Raw genomic sequence first — 18,854 nt, 5'->3', positions numbered from 1 at the left:
GGATCACTTGCATCCTCATTTCTTGGACCTTGCTTTGCTGTTGTGAAGTGTTCGTCTGCTCATTTGCTGTTTGTGTGTTAGGTATAACACTTGAAGTTAAGGCCTGCTTAGGAGAAGGAGGAGCAACATGTTCCATAGCACTCTTCTTGCTTCTTGTGTTATGAGCAACGGAGTCCTGGTTTACATTACAATGTTCCTCCATTTGGTGATTCATAAAAGAGCAACCACCCTGCCTCTGAACACATGGGGCCTCCTTCGGATGATCTTCTTTGTGTGATTGCTTTATTTTGGACTCCTGGATAGTTAGGGCCAAATAAGATTCTACTTTCTGACACAAGCAGTAGGTATAAGAATAGTTACATGAGGGACAAAAATCTTGATCTTGTGCCAAGTTATTTTGAGGGACTATAGTTCTGTTCTGATTTGAGCTTGAAGCAGAATCATGACTATTCTGCCTACTCTGATCAAAAGAGCTATTCCACTAATTAGGAGGCCTACCACCACTTGGAGCCTGATATTGCAATTGGGGAGGCTTGCCACCTTGGGCCTGCTGTCTTTCTAAGGCCACCACCTTGTTACTCATCTTTTGTATTAGAGAAAAACTATCCTCTAGTCTCTTCCCTTGGTCCTTCAACTCCCTCCCCTGCTCTTGTAATTTTTTATCCAGGGTCTTTTCTCTTTTATCTGCGTTCAATACTAGACCTTGGAGCATTTCCTTGAGTTCATCTATTCCGTTTGAGGATGTGGAAGCTTGGGGAACTAGAGTAAGGGCTTGCGATGTAGAGATTGTAGGGAGAGGGGCTATTGCTGGTTGGTGGTTGGGAACATCAGGAAAGAAAGGCATAGGAGGCCTTGGGGCCAACTTTCCTCCTTGTATTAGAATGTTCTCAGCTTTTATGGCTGTCTCATAAGCATTAGGTAATATATCTCCTCCCATAGTTTGGATTGTAGGGGCAATATCACTATTAAAAGCTCTAAGGTAATGCAAGAAGGCATTACCAGGGGTAGGTTTCACTGTAGTAGGTATTCTATCCCATGTCTTTTGGAATCTGTAATTAAAATCAGTCATACATTCATGGGGGGCTCTTTTTATTGTAGTCAGCTGCTCTAATAGTCACAAATGGTCACTCTTATCCTCAAAATGTTTGCATAATCCTACTCCTAGTCCATCCCAATCAGTTATGGAACCATGAGCTAAGCCTCTATACCACTATAATGCTTTTCCTTTTAAAGATGAGGCTAGAAGTCTGACAGCAACATCATCTTCCGTAATACCATGAATATTGCAGACATTCGCTACCTCTTGGATATGCTTTAATGGGGAAATAGAAGTTTCACCAGTAAAATCAAGTATGCTTTTTAGTGCAACTACTGGTATATCATGTCTTTGGGCTAACAATAGAGGACTTCCACCATTAAAGGTGGCAAAAGGATGAACTCTTGGTTGTGCCATATAAACAAGTGTTCTATTGATGAGTGCTGATGGCAATCTAGGCTGAGTTCGGATAGTAGGAGGAGTAGAGACAGATCTCACAGGTATGTTGATTGTTACTTCACCTCTAACTGGTGATAATGAAACTCTAGCCCTCCTTCTTATAGGACTTGAAAGTGAGAGTTCTTTATATTGAAAATTACCTCTAGAAGACGCCCTTGTTTTAGCTCTGGGCATGAATTTTTGCAACTTTGGCCTGAAACCAGATTTGTTGATGCTCAAAGTCACCAAGTACTTGATGAATCAGCCTCTTGGAGGCTTGAATACTGAAGCCAGCACTACTTCTTTAGATTTAATCTCAAAAACTCTTTCTTCTTTTGACACCAGTAGACATGAAATCTTCTGATATAGGTCCCACCGAGTGTGCCAAAAACTGTTGTCACATAGGTTTGCACCCTTGTCCAAGGCCTATGCGCGAGGACAACCTAGTGAAACATGGAAACAACCTCCAAGCTATGGGACTTGAACTACGAGGTTGAGTCTCTAGAGAAGGCCGGCTTCCTCTTACTATCAGGGCGCACCTATCTATTCTCAGAAGGGAAAGGGAGAAAGAGAGCGTCAAAGCAAATCTACCTAGTCTAATCTAAGGCGGTGATGCACCAAGATAGAGTGTTCAGATTCATTCCTGCCCATATATCTACTACAAAACTAGAATAACATACAAAAGTCATACACATCCAGACTTATATCAATTAGTAATCACATACAGATCAGAAGAAACCAACTGAATGACACTAGGAAAAGGAGATTTCACTTATGTATTATTTGATAGGCCAAAGATAGATACAGTATGCAGATCGTTGATCTCAACAATACACCAATGGGAGGCAAAGTGATGCACATTCACACTGATGGCCGAAAGAGATGATACAGGCTATTACATGGCTCAGAGATAAAGGGGGTTTTACACTGTAAGTCTTCAAGCAGTAGTAGAGAAAATCAAGAAGAATCAACCTTTAGAACAGATCACGAAATTGCCTTTATAGATCAGGTACAACTAAAGATTTTCGCGTTACATTCACTTCTTACCTACTGCCATTAACTTCCTGTCTTGAGAACCCAATCAGGGATCTAGATTGAAATCCTAGCCTGCATACCGAGAAATCTCATTTCTTCTGAGAAGAGCCTGGAGAAGATAGAAACGGTGCCACAACATTCCCTGACATGGTAGATGGGCCGACCAGATGGGTGGAGTTTCCTTATGTCCTGCATTCATTCCTGGTAGGTCAAAAATTATCGTGAAGATCAGATCGCAAGATACATCGATCGCCTCTGCATCTTGGTTCATGAATCAAACTGGCCTATTAGCCGACCCGATTTCTTATATGTTGACTAGGCCATGCGGGCCAATCGTAATCCTTTGTCTTACCACTTGGAGAGTCCTTCCGTGGTTGACTGCCTTCATCGAACTAACCATGCCACCCTATCACCTAATTGCTGGCCATCAGCTAATTTCCACATCGAAAACTGAAATGCGAGGACACGTGTCTTCCGAGAGCTAACTCGCTATTGTAAAATCTGCACAGTTCCTCCATGGCGAGATAGCGCCGACCCTAGATTCCTGCAGATCTGATGGTGGAGAATCCACCCCTTAATGCGCTGATTGTATCAGGAAATTTGGCCCCTCAACATATCTATGTTCTAACTCAGCACACGTGGTTGTTTCTGATTCACCGTGGACTCTCTTTCCTGTGACTGGGCCTCCATCCGAATCGGCACCACCTCAATGATGCATTCGATTAGACTTGACCCCACCAACATGTGTCAGTTGGGCGCGATGTCGCCATGGTAAAAATCTTGCAGCCTTGCTAAGGTGACATGGCACCTACCGTTGATCTCATTAAATCTGACGGTGGAGAACTTGACCTTCTGTAACCCTCTGTTCTTATTGACTTGCCGGGCCCACCAACACGTGGCATCCCCCTGTTGGTTTGTCAGTCACCCCACCCTATCTTCTTTTGACGATATGAAATGCAGCCCCACCAGGACACATGGCACACGAGTGCTATGTCGCTGATGCTAAAGTTGGGGCAGCTCCTGATGGCGAGATAGCGCCAGCCGTAGATCTTGCAGATCTGATGATCAGAGCGACCTCGTACTTCACTCATCGTCCCTCCTGAAAACTACTGGGCTCGTGGTTGCCATGTCCTGACATATACGCATGGCATCATCCGGTTGGTGAACCCAAGACTTGATCCGTAGAATGGCCACACGGCGGATGGGCGCTATGTTGCCATGATAATATCTGCGCATCTTCGCCATAGCGAGATGGTGCCATCTGTTGATGCAATCAAATTTGATGGTGGAGATCACAAACCTTGACTGTGCCAATCATACTGATAGAGACTCCAGCCTGGTTACAAGCGGTAGTTCCTCACTGGCCCATCGGAACACCACTGGGCAATCTTGCGACTTGGCCTCACAAGGTGACCACGTGTCGACCAGGCGACATGTCGCTATGGGAAAATTGAGGTTAAATTTCCATAGTTCCATAGCACCTAACCGATGATGTGTCCCTATCTGTGCATGGTTCTTTTTGATTCACTGCTGTGACACGGGCTCCGCTAACTAGGCAGATGAGGTACGCAATGGGGCCCAATATTTGACTGAAGTTCTCACCGTTTATTTTCTCTGGCTCGCCAAACTTTTACTCGATCGTCGCAAATTTTTTTTTCGGCAACGTGACCCACCCGCCGTCATGAGCATCTTCACCGGGCGCTATGTCGCCATGGAGATTTTCCGGTTGGCGTGCGATAGCGCCATAGCACCTGTGGTGCCAAAAAACTTTCCGACCGCCCTCCGTTGTGACCCACCCGTAGGGCCCACCAAACACGTGTTGTTCGGGCGCGATGTCGCTAATACTATCTCCCATGCAACTTTTGATGACGAGATCGCACCCACCATCGATCTATCTAAAATCTGACGGTGACAGAACCTTGGCGAGTCGGGGCATTAAAATAACAATTTTTTGGCTAATCGTTGAACAGGCCGCGGATTTGAATTTAAATCTTTTATCGGTAAAACCAGAGGTAATAGGCCCCACATTAAAAAAATAGTAGTGAAAGTATGTGTAAGGGGTTTGCAGGCTTCGATATTGGGGCAAAGACCTAGACTGCGATCTAAACCCACCCATAATAGAATAGATGTTTACATGAATTTTGGGCCCATTGATGAAAGCTCCTCCGATCTTACTATTGTTCATAGATTGAGAGACTTGTGAATTTAGAGGCAAAGGTAGAGGTTTAGCTTTTGATGCCACTCTCAACTAAGGGTTATTGAAGCCATGCTCATTTGCTAGAAAAGGTTTTCATAGATCTTAATCAAACAAATTGATTAGAAGGGATGAACAATGCATTTAATAGATAGATATTAGCTGATAAGCTTTCTAAGCTTAACAAATCACAACAAAGAATTGAAACATTATCACACTAGCATATATTCCACTGTAAGAAAGCAAAGTAGGTTGTGGAGACATGGGATAGACAATTCCATAATTCACTCAAGGAACAATGGGTACCATTTCTCTACCTTGCAAATGATATATTGCAAAACAAAAAATGAAAAGGCACAAAATTTTTTTGTGAGTTTTGGAAGGTTCTTCTTGGTGTTTTTAAGGATGTGTATGTGAATGGAGATGATTATGGAAAGAATGTTGTTTTTCAATTGATTGATATATGAGAGGAATGAAAAGTATTTGGATCTCATGGGCATAGTCTTAGAGAAGAGATGCTTGGAAAGGATCCACCTCCAACACTAGAGAACAATGGCAAAGGTTCACATTCCATCAAAATAGTAAGAAAGACTCTACATTCTGTGAAAATTAAAGTGGCAATTAGAGGTACAAGAAAAACATTTTTTATCAACTTTTTCAGGTTGTGCATGATGGCCATATTGATGAGGATGCAATTTTGAAGAAATGTAAGGCTTCTTTTAGGTGATTGGAGAAGATGGAAAAGGATTCTGAAGATGCTTGTGGAACTAGACATCTTAAAAACTCAAGTCTACTATATAATTTCTAAGAGTAGGAGCTCATTCTAAGGGAAAGCATTGAGCAAATTGAAAATAGTGAAATGACATAGAAAACTCTAGTTTCTTACTTGAAAGAGGTAGGAGCTAGAACCAAAGGAAATAAAGACACATTCAATGCATGAGTAGGATAAAGGGAACAAAAAAAAAGAGGAGCTACAACATGTGGGAGATCGTAGTATGAGAAAGAACAGAGGAAGCCACTGTGTAAATAGGGCAAAAAACCATGAAAAGGTATTATCCCACATTGAGCAAGCAAACAAAGCCATAGTTATTTAAATGCTATTCTACACACATCATACAATGTCTACAAGTCAAAAGGTTTTTGCAAGCTATAGCCTATGTGGTAGGCCCAACCTGGTTGCTGAAAATTGGTCAATTTTAAATGAGCACACAAAATAGAGTAGATAGAAAAAAGTTGCCAAAAAAGTCGAAACGGTCATTAGAAAAGTTCAAAATTTTAGTGGTTGCCATGTCACAACTAGAAAATAGGAGGATCTCATTAGTAGTGACATGGAGACCTCCCAAAAAGTTAAAATTCTGGAAAGCGACCCACTAGAAAGCCTAGAAACCTAGTGAAAACAATGTGTCCAGTGAATTAGTGATGATGTGAAATTCTAACCAACTGCATGATGACAAGTGGTAGCTGGGCAATGTGTAAAGAATGACTCAGTGATGATGTGGCATTCTAAGCAACCACATGATGATAAGTGGCATTACGTGGAAAGAAGATATCTCTGATGCACCAAATTGTGACACATGGCTAATCTTATGGTGGTCACCATGTTGCCAAGACAAGGTTGCATGTTGGTTAACATAGCGACATGACAACCCAATCAAAGATTGAAACATGGTAATGATGTAGCAGTGAGGTGTTCAAGTTTGATAGTGATACATGGTGGAGGCTTTAGACGTGGAATGATTCTTGAGGTGCTGAGGTGGCAGTAGGTGACACATGTTTCTATGTCAGTAATGACATGGCATAATGTTGACTAGGATAGTGACATAGCAACCATGATGTGGCATGATGACATGGCATGCCGACATGGAAAAAAAGAGCATGAATCAAATGATGCTACATGGCACCTAGTTGGAGGGGTTTGATGACTATGCAAGGTAGAGCCAATTAGATGTTGACATGTGGTAGATGGGTCAAACCTCAATTGACCTAAGTTTCATGGGTAGGGAAAATTTCTTAAAGCAATAAAAAGTGATTTTAGAATCATTTTCTCCAAAAAGCTTGACATACAAGCCTTTTAAACTTTTAAGGCTTTTATGCTAAAGTGTCAACACTAGAATATTTTTAATTTTTGAAAATTCAAGAGTGCAGGCCATATTCCATTCCAAGGGAAAAATTTTCAAAATGACTTTCAAGGCATTTTTTTTATTTGAAACACACACTCCAATTTACTGTCAAAATTTGGAGAAGACAATCTTTCCAAATATGAAGTTAGTTTTTGCACATGATGTCACTAGTACATGCTAAGGAGGTTTTGTCTCTCAAAGTGATTTTTGTGTTTTATCAGGTGTTTTGAGTTTTCAGTTTTAGAATTCAATGGGGAAAGAACTTAAACATGTTCAGTGACTCTTGTATCAGGTTATTTTGAGTTGTTGTTGTGTTTTGGCTTCAAATTGATCAATTGGCACATATCAAAGTTTAGTTATCAGATTATGTCTTTTACTGAGATATTTTTCATTTGGAAAGACAAAAGATATGATTAGTAGTTGATGGGAGAAGTTAGAGAGAGGTTATTTAGTTTCTTGGGAAAGAATTCTGAGGGGACACTTGTCATCTTTTGATCAAATTTGGGAATTTCTTCTTTGCTATATGTTCTTTCTTCTTTTTGGAAGGGTTTTTGGTTGGTTTTCAATTTTCAACTCTAGGAGATTTACTTAGGCTATGAAATCTACACGTCCAACATTTCTTCTTGTATAAACTACAATTAAGTGTTTATGTAGATAGTTTTTGTTTATTAGGTGATTTGTGAGTCATTTATGTACATCTTTCATGTATTTGTTTTCAAGGAGAACAAATAAAGCACAACAAAGGAATTTACATTCATTCTAAATCTTGTCTCCTATTCATGGATCTATAATTTCTTCTAATTTGTGAACCAAGAGCATAAATTAGGTTGCATTTTGTTAGGAATGAATGTGATTGAAGTATTTTGCTGATGGAACAAAGAGCCATGGAATTGCTTGATGTTTATCATAGGGTTTGTAGATTTCATTATTTTGATGTAGATGTCTATTCACAAGGTGAAAGATAGATCAAGAATCTTGGTGTAGGTGTTATGTCAAAGATTTCCATGAGATGTATGGTTTTAATTCATGTAATTGTCCCTTATATAAGGCACTAATCAAAGATAGGATAATTCAATTTTGTTGTTCATACCTAGGTCTTGCTGATATCAACATATTAAATCATATTTTCCCTCTTTATGTTGAAAGTTATTCAAAGTCTAACCCTCACTTAGCTTACCCATTTCATGAGTCATGCTATTAGCTATTTCATGCTTGTGATTTCTTTGTTAATTATAGAAGATTTAGGGGCTTCATCTATTATTCTAGATCCTAATTATGCCCATTGCATTGGTCACATAGTTAGATCTTAAGAGGTTCACCCACCTAGGTTTTATTGAGCCTAAAGTGAAGAAGGAGAGTAGCCTTATAGTTGGCCTAGGTTCTTGGTGAATTTTGTCCATTATTAGAGATAGCTACCCATAGATGCATTCTTGCCTTGCATACTTGGTTATTCAAATTTTATTAAATTAGGATCCAACAAGATGGAAACTCTAATGGCGACAAAGGTTGTAAATGCTTGAATTATAGAGTTGGAAACCTCTTATATATTTTGCATATTTAGTTTTGTATGCAAGGTTTTGTGTTCCCCACTAGGCTTTATTCTCTTACAGCAATAGTTCTTAAATTGGATGCAAATTGTGTTGAGAAATGAGTATTCCTTCAATTAGTTCAATTTGGTGTGAGTTGCTATTGTAATTTCAAAGTCAAGAAAGATATGTTTTAGCTTTGTGTAGAGGTTTCAAATTCAAGATAAATCTGAAGAGGTGTCTTCTATCTATTGTTGTTTCAAATTAGTTTGTGATATCTTCAAGACTAATGCAATTCATGTCTCACTTAACGTAAGTGGTGACTCAATGTTAATCTCTATACTAGTGTAGCTCTATACATGAATTGTGATTAGTTGTTGTAGGAGAAGAGTAGATTCGAAGAGGTTGAAATATTCAAAATGTTGGTAAGATTTGTGATGTACTAGTTCAAATAGTTTAGTAAAAAATTGATGAGATTTTGGGTTTGTTGTTGAGATTTTTATTTTCATGTATTATCTTTTCATGAAAATTGATTGTTGAAAGGCAGTGTTCTCCATCAAGTGATTTTCAACACTAAGAGGAGGAGAATAGTTTGACAAGTTTCATACACTTCATTGGATTGAGTTTTAGCTAATTGTATTCGAGCTTGTAAAGTGTATTTGAAGAGAGTTATTTGGTAGAAGGTTGTATAGATTTGCTACAAGTTCTGAATCTAAGATTTATTATGAGTGAATGAGTTTCAAATCCTTGAAAAATGTCAAGTTTCCTTTCATCTAGTATGTAGCCTATCAGTAAAATTTCTAGATCTATTTCTACCAAGCAGTATATGCCACTAAATTTCAATAGCATTCATAGTTTCCCAAATGTCATTCCTAATGATGTTAGAAATAAATTGCCTAAGTTTAGTGGGAACCATCTTGTTTCAGCTAGTCATCATGTTGAGTTAGTCAGTGATTTGATGGGTGACTATGAGTTATCTCATGAGGATTCACAAATGAAGTTATTTGTTCAAACTTTGGAAGGTGATGCTAGAGATTGGTTTTCTTTTCTACCAACATGTTCTATTTCATCTTGGGGTGAGTTTCATTTCACCTTCATGGAGCAATTTGGAGAAAGAGTAAGCATATTTGATTCTTATGACAAATTCTTGAAGATTCATGTTAAGTGTGATGAACTTGTGCCTCAATTCAATATTAGATTTACAAAAGGTTTGAATGATATCCCCGAGAATCATAGACCAGATGATCAAATGTGTGTAGTTGTCTATTTTGATGCATTTGGCAAGATAATGAGCTATGTATTGAGGGATAAAGAACCTAGGACATTATGTTAGGATTTTATGACTACCATAGAGATTGAAAACAATCTGAAATATCGACTGACTAGAATTAATTTTACTAGAAATATGTATGGTACAATGTGTTTGAAAGAAAGAAGGAATATGGTGTTGATGCTTCAATTTCAATTCAGCCTATCAATACCCTTTCTGTAAGTTTCAATCAAGTGGAAAATTTAGATCAGCAAGTAGGTACCCCTACTATGGTAGATGATTTTGTTGAAAATTCAGAATTAAAGACATGTGCAGATGAAGTTTATTGGTTTCAAGGAAGAGATGAGTATGTTATTGCAAAATGTAATGCACATGTTTCTAGTAGTACAATAGTAGATGATAGAGTTGATTCATTTGAAAAAGTATACATGTAAGATATAAATTCAGTTATTAATTCTTCTATAGATGATTTGCATTATGCTAAAAATATAACTAGTCATGAAGAGAAAAGTTATTCATCACAATATGAGGATGAAGAGGCTGGAAGTGATGTGTCAAGTGATGAAGGTGAAGTTGCTGATCTGACATATTATGAAGAAGCATCATGTGAAGACAATGATGAGAGTTGTTACTTGAGTCAAGAAGAGGACAATGCTAGTGCATCTTTGTCTTCACATGAATTAGATGCAAATTGGGAAGAAGAAAGCAAAGATGAAAGTTGTCACTCTTATGCAAGTAAAGGTATGAGTTATTTTTCTAAATCCGAAACTAAAGTTCCGTTTCAAAGTTGTACAAGTTAGCTTGAGGTTGAAAGTTGTAAAGAAAAGTTGTCTACACAATATGAGGATAAAAAGGTTGTTTATAAGGATGGATTACCTAATTGTGTATATAATGTCTTGAGGATATATGCAGCAATAACCAACAATATACAAATGATTCTTTGGTTAATGCATCAGCACCTAAAGATAATTGGTTTGCAAGACATTTGAATCACCTTCACGAAGACAATGCAACTAATATTGATTTATTTTCTACATATTTCATTGATGGAGTAGAAAGTGAGTCTTCATATGGTTCTGATTTTTCTTCACATGCTGAAAGTCTCCATGAAGATGAAATGGGTAATGGTTTAAAAATGTATACTAATGCTTTATATTATGAAAATCCTAATGATGATCAGCCCATTTTTTGTCAAAATGTTCAAAGAGGATCATTACTTGGAGTTATTAACCCATTGTTTGAAGAAGACATGGAATGTTCAGATTTAGTTGATAATGAGTTTAATAATGATACATTATCCTACTACTATGAGAGATCAAATTGTTCTTCTTTTGAGTTTGATAGTGATTATGACGATGATGTTGCATCTCATAATATGCATGACAAGGTGTTTGATGAAGGTGTTATTGAAAATCAGCATGCACCTTGTAATGAATTTTATGATGAATACTCTAATGTGATGACTAATTCATTTGCTGATTTTAAAGAACCATTTGAAGATTCTAGATTAGTTTTAGACTATGCCATTGATGATATGTGTGAGTATAAATCTAATTGCTCATTTGAGTACCATCTGGTTATGCACAAGGATATACAATTTGAAGGTATCTATGATCATTTTCCCCATGTTGAATATGATGCCTTCATATTCAAGAATGGTAGAATGCATGATTAATTTGTTAGAGAAGGTCTTTAGTTTGAGTCTAATAGTTTTGAGCATGCTGATTAGAACTTTCATAATGAGAAAATGGTTGAAGATGAATGTAGTTTTTATATGCATTCTGAAAGTCAAGGTGTAGATTTAGTTTTGTTGAGTGAGTTGATTCAAAATGATAATCTGATTGGTGAAAATGATAGGAGAAGTATTTTTAGTTTACCTCATGATAATGTAGATGAAAATTAGATTTATGAAAAAGGTTAAAAAATTTGTTGAAGTTTAGTGGCCTGGGGCCATCATTTGTACATAGTAGGAGTAGTTGTTTCCCTATTTTATATAAAAGCTATTCGAGAGAAGTTTTTTCTATCATGTGTGTGCTCTACTTCTTCTATAGATTTGAATCCTTGCCATGCCCACAAGGGACATGCATCCCCAGATAAAGCCACTATTGGGACTCAAAATTGAAGCCTCGATTTTGAGTACCATTAAAAATCTAAGCCCTATAAATGTTTTCTGGTGCATATGTACCTAATTGTCCATTTGAGGCTTGTAATCTATTTAATGTTTCTTAAATCTTCCATTCAACCTATCCACTCATTTCATGAAGTTAAATTGACATTCCAAGCTATTCTGTGAAGTCTTCTTTTGAGCAATTGTCAATTCTACATTTTTGCCTGTGTCAAACAGTGACAGGAGGCTCTATTTGCAGCTAAATATCTCACACCCAGTAATGTTTCATGACTTGCAACTTTGGAAGTGTTTAGTTTCCGTATCAGAGAGCCTATGTTTCAGATTTTGAGTCATTTCAAATCCATTTGACCAGGTTTTGAATCCCTCAAAGTTGGTCATTTATTGATGTCATGCAGATGTGAATTATTCTAAATTCTACAAAGCCCCATTTGACTTGTTATAATTTTGACCCAGTTGACCAAAATGGGAAAATTTCTTTTGAAGTATGTTTTAGGGATTAGAAACTTACTAAGTTTGAATTTTGAGCTTATGAAAAATTTGTTTGATCAATTTTCAAACATGATTCCAAATGCAACTTGTAACATTTTATTGGTGTCAAGAAATGTAGATTTTTCAGTACCCCTATTCGGGATGTCATAACTTGAAATATATGATAGGTAAGATCAAATGGATTATACCAATGTGTTGTACTTTAAAAATATTTTAAGTGTCTCAATTTTTAAGTCTTGATGAATGCATCTGCACACTTTCTTAGGTCCATTCCATTTGTAAAAAATATTTTTCTGCTAGTGTTTCCAGTTTGCAAATTCTAAGTAGCTCACTTTGACCATTCACAAAATGCATCTTGTTATTCATCATGAGCCCAAATCCAAAATTTATACTCTCCCTATGATAGTGAACCAATGCCCTAGTTTTTTTGCCCCCAAGTATTTGTTTACCTAGCTTTCAAAGTCAAATCCGAACACAATTTGTTATTTTTTGACATGTTTACTTGTAGGTAATTTTGAGAGGGTATCTTCGACAATTGATATCTTTTGACTAAGAATTTTTCATTAGAAGAGATTCGACAGGGTAAGAGATTAATGAACGAAGAATTAGTGTATTTGATTTCAGAGCCCGATTAGAGGTTCAAATAAGTTATTAAAGCCAGTCAAAGGACCTCTTGGCACAAAGTTGACAAGTTGAAAGAAAGTGATAAAATAAGTTTTAATTGGTAGTTTAGTGATGGATTTTGATTCAAATCATAATCAAATGGTCAATGGATCAATTTTCTAGTTAAGTTGTTTGAAAATGAATTTTTTTTTTAGCCAAACCCACTTTCGAGCCTGACTAATTTCATTAGAGTGTGAAGTAATACTTGTAGATTAAAATGGTATTGAGTGGACATGATAGCCATGAGAAAAGGAGAGATGATGCCCGTGATTTACAACTAGCCATCTGAGTAGCCTTTCATGATCTAGTATTACAAGGAATCTTTTTATTGAATTTACTTAAAGTCAAATGCCAAAGACTTACAAGAAGAAAGAAATATCACTCAACATTGAATTTCAGCATGATTTCATAATATGAATGAATGGTGGATATGATTGATGTTACTAATGGAAGTTGAATATTAGGTTTGTGGGATCTTGAAGTATAAGGAATAGGTATACCTATTGGGAAGCTTGATATATATATATATATATATATATATATATGTAACTACTGCTAGAACTAATCCTCAAAGAATCTTGCCTATTGTGCTTGATGTTGGGATCAAAAAAGAAAAAATTCTCAAAGATAACATTTATTTAGGATTGTGTGAACCAAGATTGGAAGGAGATGAGTACTTGGCTATGCTCGATGAATTTATGGAAGCTGTGCATGCATGCTGGCCAAAGGCTATTGTGTAATTCAAAGAGTTTCAAAGTAAGTGGGAAATGTTAGGATAGGATGCAAAATTAAGGAGGTGACATTCTTTATCAAACCCACAAGCATAAAGATAGGAATCCCATGATATAATAAAAGTGCCCCACATTAAAAATGTATCTAGGGAAGTATGTGTAAGGGGGTCACAGGCTTCGATATTGGGGCAAAGACCCAGACTAAGATCTAAACACACCCATTAAAAAATAGACATTTACATGAATCTTGGGCCCATTTATTAAAGCTCCTCTTCTCTTATTGTTTTTCATAGATTGAGAGACTTGTGGATTCAGAGGTAGAGGTAGAGGTAAAGCTTTTGATTCCACTCTTAGCTATGGCTATTGAAGCCATGATGAATCACCAGAAAAGGTTTTCATAGATCTTAATCAAACAATTGAGTAGAATAATTGATCAAAAGGGATGAACAATGCATTCAATGGATAAATATTAGCTAACAAGCTTTCTAAGCTTAATAACTAAATAAAAATTATTGAAACATTGTCACACTAGCGTATATTCCACCATAAGAAAGAAAAGTAGGTTGTGGAGACATGGGATAGACAATTTGATAATTCACTTAGGGAACAATAGGTGCCATTTCTCTACCTTGCAAATGACATATTGTAGAACAATAGATAAAAAGGCATAAAATTTGTTGGTGAGCTTTGGAAGGTTCTTCTTGGTGTTCTAAAGGATATATATGAGAATGGAGATTATTATGGAAGGAATGTGGTTTTTCAATTGATTGATATATGGTAGGAATGAAAAGTATTTGGATCTCATGGGCATAGTCTTAGAGAAGAGATGCTTGGAAAGAATCCACCTCCAATAGTAGAGAATAATGGAAAACGTTCACATTCCATCAAAATAGTAAGAAAGACTCCACATTTTGTGAAAATTAAGCTAGTCATTGGAGGTACAACTAAAAAGAATTGTATCAACTTTTCAGGTTGTGTATGATGGCCATATTGATAAGAATGCAATTTTGAACAAATGTAAGGGTTCTTTCAGTTGAGTGGAGAATAGGAGCCATGTCTAAGTTCTCCTTGAAGAAGATGTTGTGCCAGAAGGAAATTATGAGGTTTTGGTTCCAAGAACCATGGAGAGCTAAGAGTAAGGTTCCTAAGACTATTTTTGGTATTGATCTCAAGCTCGAGATCATAGAAATTCTGGTTCTTATACATCAATTAAATTTTATTGAACAATATTTCTTTTTGGTACAAATCATCTATTTAGATACACATTATGTTGATTGGGCATATGAAGTAAGTGATCATTTATTTCGAGCCCTCAGTGTTGCAAAGTTCTACAATACCTTCTACATGTCTTCTTTCCTTATTTATATGTTAGCTTCTCTACAATTGTGGCTAGACCTTCTCGAAATAGAGAGTTTCCTTGATGATGTGAATAGTTATGAATTTTATCCACGCTTGTAGTTATAGAATAGTTATGCAGAATATGTTAGAGTTTATGATTCATTTACAATAAGGATTTGTAGGGAACTCCATCGATGCCTGGAGAGGAGGTTCAGCCTAGAAGCAATGGTGGCCATCAGTCAATTTGGTAGCTACTTTATTCAATTCTCATCCTTTTTCATATTTGTGTCTTGTAGTGTTTGACAGATTTCCTTTGAAGCTATCTAGATATCCAAGCAACATGATCATGCAAATAGAAATCATGAGACAAGTTATCTAGGTGAACATGTTGAGTGCTATTTTAAGGAAGAAGGAATATGAATTCCCCATGAAGGTTGGGGCTTACAGTTGCGAGTCTTGATCTAATCCCAAAAACATGCTCAAGGAATTCTAAAATAAGTATAGATTGGAAGAAAATGAGGTTGTGAGATCCATGTTTGATCCAAATGGATATGTGAGAGAGATGCTCCAAATTGGGAGTGTGATCAAGCATATCACCACTATAGAGGATTATTGGGTGGATTGCAAGGATGAGTTGGAGAGTTGAGATTGTGCTTTGGCCAGGCTCATGGTGGAACAAATAAAAACATATGGCATTGATCTCAATGTCAAAGGATTGGAGGATGATGGTCAAAATATGTATGGCAATACATAATTGACCAAATTAAGGGGGATTCCTATCAATTTTGAGCCATATGTAGATGTGGAAGAGAATCTTGATATCATGATGGCTAGGATTATCAAGAGAACTAGGAGATGGGTCAAGTGGACAACTAGAGAGAGCCAGAGTAAGGGTGTAGCCACTCAAGCTTCTCCAATAGCTACAAAACCTACCTCATCCTAGAGTGCTACACCAGGGGTGTCCATAGCTTCCACTCAAGGGCCAACTCAACCTACAGGTAGAGGTGATCAATCAATGGACAAGAATGTTCCTATAGCCTAGACCTATCATGATGGGTCCTTACCAGTCATAGGAACCTAGACTGGTACTAAAGAGAAGAAGGAAAAAGAAACAAAGGATAGTGTATCTACTCCAATACCTTCCCCACATACTACTCTTATTCCATCTCCTCACACTACCCCTATTTCTTCTCCACATACCACCCCAATTCTATCTCCTCATCATAGCCCCTTGCCATTAGCAAGTGCTTCACTATTGAAGCCAGGTGGTTCCCCTATATAGATAGTAGACCTAGAAGATGGAAAGAGTAGTAGTAGAACATCTACTGAGTCAGATGAGGAGATGAAGAAGACTTCAGAAATGGAGAAAGGCCATACTTATTCTAAACTCATCTCTAAGGATTCAAAGAATCTTTTCTCTTCAACTACTATAACAAAAACTCTAGTGAAGAAGAAAATGTTCAGTATTGAATCACTCAGAACAACTTCCAAAGTGACAGGAATTGATTCCTAGTTAGAAGATACTTTGGAATGGAAAAGAAAGAGAAAAGTTGAAAGTGTTTTTGCAAAAGATATTGTATCTCTTGTAGTTCATTCTGGGACTACATTGATGAAGGTCAAGAAGAAAAAGACTTTGTCAATACTTGGGCAAGATCTTGAAATAGGGTAGTTGACAATGGAAATAGCCAAGCCAAACAAAGGAGGGAAAATTGAGGATATGATGCCTGATGATTTTACTCTACATTCAATTGATCCTGGAGAAGCCAAACATGATACAAAAGTTGGCTTGTGGAGATCAAGTAATGAAGTGATAGAAGGACAATTAGAAAGTCTCAAATTGTCAAATATCAAGATGAAAGTTGAGATAGAAGAATTGAACAAATTTATCAGGCAACTAGTCACTCCACTAGCAACTATTTCTAGTATGTCTGTGACCCAAACTCCTAATGCAGCTAAAGTGCAAGCCCTCATTTCCTAGCTCTAGGAAGATAGACATTATGGCCAGATTGGTAGAGAATGGATTGAGAAACTCAAATCAAAAGGAGCTTCTCTTATAGATACAATTAGAAATGCTATCCTCAAACTAGAGATAAAAAAGGATAACATATTTTCTAATAGTAATGCTCTAGTCAGAGAAAGGGTCAGATGTGATGACTGTATCTCCCTTTTAAAGATGATCATATAGATGAAAGCAAAAGAAGAAGTTGAAGAAAATATTCTAAAGAAAGGAAATGAACCTCTATTTCAGTGGTTCCAAAGTATGCAATTCAAGCTAGAAATGATTCAGGTAGCTAAGAAGGGAGTCAATGAAACATAGAGTAAATTAAGGAAAACTCAAGATAGAGGATTCAAACTTATGAGAGGGCTACACACTAACTCATAGACTAGTGGTCAAGGAAAGGCTCTCATTGGAGTAGATGTAATGAAAAATAACTTCTCTACATTTGTGAATAATCTGTCTGGAGTGGCTTCAAGTAGTCAAAATAAAATTGTAGAACTCCAGATGCTTAGTGGTTTTATACATGTGGTCACAGAGGAGTTGCTAGATCAGTTGAATGCTATAAAAGAGCTATCAGGGGAACATTTAAAATGGTTGTTGAGATTCACTAATCTGCATGTTCCTAACCATGAAGAGCTAATCCTAATAATGGTTGTTGTTAAGGGATATAGGGGAAAAAACAAAAAGGGGAAGAAGTTTAAATGATTCATATTATGCCCCTTTTTTATTTATTTTTTAAATTTGGTAATACGACAAACTGGCACCTAGCCATTTGTCATGATTAGAAGATGAATTGATTAAGCTTCCATTGTAATGGTCATGTCAAAAACTCTATATGTATGAAATTGAAAGATTAATAAAGGGGTGGAAAATTTTTGGTGTGAAGTACTTTTTGTTGCTCAGACAATTGAATGGTATTTTATATCAATCATTTTATGTTCTAGTTAACGTTATAGTTAGTTTACATTTTCTCTTCTATTTGAATTGAGACAAGGGATAAATAGAGTTTTACCTCTCCCATTTTGAGGCAACAAATGAATGTAATAGGTGATGTTATTATTTATTCAAAGAAAAATCCTTTCAACATTTTCAATTTCTTAATAAAATTTTAGATTTGAATTTGCTTAGTTCAGTATTCATTATTGTTTAGATAAGTTTTATGAACTCATAAGATGTGTGAGTGGATATAACCATTTTGGTGTTGAGAGACTTCTATTTTCCTAAGTTAGATTCTATTTAGGTCTAGCTTGGTTATACCTCTATTGTTCTTAGTTTAAGAACATACCCCAAAGTAATTTAGGAAGAAGAGTTGTACCTACCAATTCAGAGGAATTCCAAATCATCCATAATGAGCTTTCCAACTAGTTGTGATCAGATATTGTTCTGAATTGGGCATTTAAGATTAATAATATGAAAGAAAAAATTTGTTTACCAATAGAATTTTGGTGACTCTGCTAGGGAGACAAACAATCACTTGACTAAAATGCCTATGTCATGAAGGAAAATGGTACTACCTCATGAAAACATTATTCCAATGCTCCAACCTAATCTTGGTTTTCAAGATAACCAAGGAGACATAATTTCATCCCTTAAAACATTTTTTTGGATATATAGAAGGAAGACAACATTATAGGAATTCTAGCTAGGTATTGAAGGAAGAAGAAAGAAGAGTTGAAGCCTTAGAGAGAGCTATTCAAAGAAGAGATATCCAAAGAGAAAAAAAACAATTGAGACAAGAGGCTTAGAGATAAACCAAACCCAACATCCTTGAACAAATTAGGTTCCTCAGAAGTACCAAGGAATAAGGTGGGAAAGACCCTATCATTGATAAACTTATAGAGCTTGGTTTTCCTATCTTAGACATTCCGAAGTAGAAAAGTGAAAAGA

The 18,854-nt window shown here is 36.6% G+C and overlaps 1 pseudogene; it reads left to right on the top strand.

Annotated features, from left to right (window-relative positions):
* LOC149554392 (uncharacterized) overlaps nt 1–5,511 on the top strand; it is a 67,351-nt pseudogene extending 61,840 nt beyond the window's left edge.
* Nucleotides 5,512–18,854: the final 13,343 nt, after the last annotated feature.

This window comes from Cupressus sempervirens, chromosome 5 (assembly GCF_028749045.1).
Source record: "Cupressus sempervirens isolate cs-2001-9-10 chromosome 5, ASM2874904v1, whole genome shotgun sequence".
NCBI lineage: Eukaryota > Viridiplantae > Streptophyta > Pinopsida > Cupressales > Cupressaceae > Cupressus > Cupressus sempervirens.
Note: the sequence above shows the minus strand (reverse complement) of the source record. Positions and strands in the feature narration are given on the sequence as shown.